Genomic DNA, 3997 nt, shown 5'->3' with positions numbered 1-3997 from the left:
TTGACAGCATCCACAAGCTCTGAGCAGCCTGTTTTATGAATGGGGTAACGCTAAGTAGCAGCCTTATGCGCGGTAAGGATAACATTGAGCTCTTTGCCGCGTCGACTTTATTACACGCGGTGTCACGATTTTCATGGTTTAAAGTGAAGTGTGTGTGTCAGTGTGTATATACTATCATATGTATCGGTTTGTTGCTTAGTGCTTATAGATATTGTTTTCGGTCATGCATATGGAATATCCCTGAATAAGAAAATTTATGAAATAGTTAAAATGTACAAACTTCATCACATTATACAGGTGAATTCATTATTCTAGGAATGATTAGTTATGAAAAACATTATTAAAGGTATGAACAGGATAAATGGTAATTTATGAGCCACTGAATTTCACAAAATCTGTCGGACACACATCGCAAATATGTGTTAAAAACAGGTCTGACTTTTAACACATATTTTGATTTATCGTTATATCAGTTTTCACGGAAATCAAGTCATAGTTGTCTCTACTGCCAATCTTGTTAAAAAATTGACCTTACAGCTGATGCGAAACGGTTGCCAGACTAAGACTTTAATGAATATAAAGGACAGAGGAGGATAAGAGCACACACGTTTCACGGAAGAGATGGGTTATAATTGCCTGGAGATTTAACTACGCGAAACGGAATCTGGAACTGAACGTAAAAATTAACTAAAGCTCTAAATGTTATATGTGAAATTACAGGCATCCTAACCTAACCTTGAAAAGAACATCATGTTTAACTCATGTTTGCTTTGCCAAATTATTAAGGAAAACTCTTTTGTCATGACATGTGACGTCACTTTATGTTGTATGTTACTTCCTTACAAAACATGGTGAGGGATTCTAAAGGTGCTCCCCAAAGCCCAATGTTATGCGTTGGTTGCCAGTCTGAATGAAACTGTGGAAACAAATACATAGGAAAGACAACACGTACGTCGCTAGCCCACGTCCAATGAAAGAACACCAAACCTCTGTTGAAAAATCTGATAAGAAAATTTGCCGTTTCCGAACACATCATCAAAAACACCGTCCACCATATTTCCTGGCAACAAACCAAGATTCTCCATACCAACATCAACCAATGGAAACAGCGGAAATTTCAAGAAAGCATCGAATTCCAAAGACAGAAGCCAGCCCTTAACTGAGAACAAGGCATGTACCTTGTGTACTCCACTGTTCTATAATTATTATTGGCATCGTCTAACATTGTTATACCATCAATCCCATAGGCTTCACCCTTATATTGTTATCTTTATACATTAAATCTACCCAACTGGCTTTGTAATATGTCTTTTTTTCTTTGTACATTCATACTGCTCATTGCAAAGTTCGGTGAGAGAAAAGTGCCAAATTTCATGCTCTCTTTGGTCCCTTTGAAATATATCTGATATTATTAAATGATACTCGGGCGAGATCCTCTACATCGATATATCTGAACTGATAATTTAATCCGGCAGTGTTTTTGAACGATGGTTTGTCAATGCATGCTCAGGAAAAGGAGATTCTACGAGCGCATCAAACGTATGCACGAGGAGAAATCGGAGGGTACGCTATACCATTAAAAAAAGGAGGGGATATTCCATTTTGCGAGCATAATTGGTATAATCTGCGCATGTCAGAAGTCCAACGTTTTATGGCACATGTGTATTGCACTTGTCAGCATTGTCCAATTCATTACTGAAGTCATGGTAGAATATCTGTTATCATTTGGGATATTCTGACTTATTTCCGAGTTTCCCCTGTCTTTTAAAGGATAATACGAGTGAATTGCAATAACTTGCTGGGTGAAAGATAAAGGCATCAGAAACATATTCCCAAATTTCCAATTAAAAAGTATGTATAATTATGTTTTAATCGCGAAAACAGATCCTGTAAATCTCAGCTTCGGCCATTATGCATATTTCGCTGGAACCCACGTGACCTTTCCGCTCGGAGTGCCTGGAGTCCGCCATATTGCCAAAGACCAAGCGCTACAGTAGTACAAATCGTGTAGTTTCTGTCGTTTTTGTAAGTGGTACGATGGTGTATTCTGTTGCCTGGGGATGCACGGAATCATCGAACAATGGAAAGCCACCATTTCTTCCGTTTTCCAAGTAAAGAGACAGACTAGGCAGGAGAAATGGTCCGATCATTCCCAGTCGGACGCATATGAAAGAGACAAGCACACATGGGGCATACAAATCCCAAAGCTAGGCTGAAAAAGGAAGAATTACCCACGAGATTCATTTATACTCCATCATTCCCTGTTACAGCTTACTGTCAGTGGTATTTTTAACATAAATTAAATCAAGTACGATTGCCAGTCGATTTGCCCCCGCTGCAAATTGCCCCAGCAAATATGGTCAAATTGCCCTTGAGTTTTGGTCAAATTGCCCCAGTGGGGTAGTTAAAATGCCCCAATTTATTTAAAATGATTAAATATAGGCCATAAATGCATAGTGTTGTCAAGTTTGATATTATGTTCTTCATATAAAAGTATATATACATAGTTATGAGTTTACTGATGGAACATTTATCAGAAATCTTACTTCTTAATAACTTTTATATGAAGAACATAATATCAAAGTTGACAAAAACTATGCATTTACGGCATATATTTAATCATTTTAAATACATTTGACCAAATTAGAATGAATGACCAAATTTGCTGGGGCATTTTGTAGCTGGGGCAGTTCCACTGGTACCCATGAGATAGATATCAAAATCAGTAAGAGATTTCACATGAGCTTGAAAATGTTTCGCTATGACGCTCTTTTCGGTTGGAGCCCTAATGCTGCAGTCTACCCGAAACATTGCCGAATACAACGGCAAATCATGAAGTACTTGTTGCTTTCATTGTTTTCCATTTAGTCCAATTACGCACGTCGGCATCAGACTCGCTATTTGTCAGTAGTGTGTGCCGTGAAAGTTGTTCTGTGGTCACATTGGCTGACAAGATGCCATTCTAAGGCTATGGCCGAGTACCATAACTATTTCAATAACCAAACACAGGGGAAACATACATTATAGTTTGGCATGAAATGCATGTGGATCCGTTTTTTTGTAAATATCTCTTCATCCAATGACCAAATCGATCTCAAACTGTGCAAGTGGATGTTTTGTCAGACAACCTAATCACATTGTAAATCACCGATTTCATGCATTTGTATTAAAGAATCTGTCTATGTAACTGTCAACAAAATAAACAGCAGACCGCAGACTGCTTGCAGAGGGAGGGAGCCAATGACCTGTAACAACGGCAGTGTTGGGTCATAAAGGTAAATGCACGTGCAGTTCATGATAGTTACCTGTGCACTGCACAGTGATAGACCGTTTGGATCATTCACATTGACTACTTCTAGCTGTCATCAAAAAGCTTATTCAGATGATGCTAAATGTTTAATTAGAAATGTGTTGAATTTTTTTTAAAAAGAGAGCAAACGTAGCAAACCGATTTATAAGGGGTCGGATTACATGAAACGTACAACTTTTGCTCTTGGCATGAAAAAGAACATCGTGCTAAAAATTGTGAAAAATAAACCAACAACCAAGAAACAAAACCTTGTACAAAAAGGTGGGCATCCAAAGTTAGATTCTTTTGACATCAGGGTCATCAGAGATGTCATTCGCCGGCTATTTGCTAGAAATGAACACCTGTCCACAAGAAAGTTAAAACACATCCTTGCAGAGGATCACGACATTAATGTTTCTAGGTTTATGCTAAGCAAACTACTGCTCAAATTTGGATACAAGTACAAGAAGGTAGCGAACCAGAAACTTGTAATGTGTGAGAGATCTGATATTGTGAAAATAAGGTGTAACTATCTGAGAGAAATTAAGCAGGCAAGAGAGGATGGGTTCGAACCTATATATCTGGATGAGACCTGGGTCAATGCAAACCATACTGCTGCCAGACAGTGGCTACCCACTGATCCCAGTGATGGTAGGAAAATACCAACAGGCAAAGGTGAACGTTTAATCGTTCTTCATGCTGGTTCCC

Source organism: Haliotis rubra, unplaced genomic scaffold (assembly GCF_003918875.1).
Source record: "Haliotis rubra isolate DU_JTF1 unplaced genomic scaffold, ASM391887v1 Scf330, whole genome shotgun sequence".
Lineage (NCBI taxonomy): Eukaryota > Metazoa > Mollusca > Gastropoda > Lepetellida > Haliotidae > Haliotis > Haliotis rubra.
The sequence above is the reverse complement of the archived record's forward strand: the minus strand, read 5'-3'. Positions refer to the sequence as shown.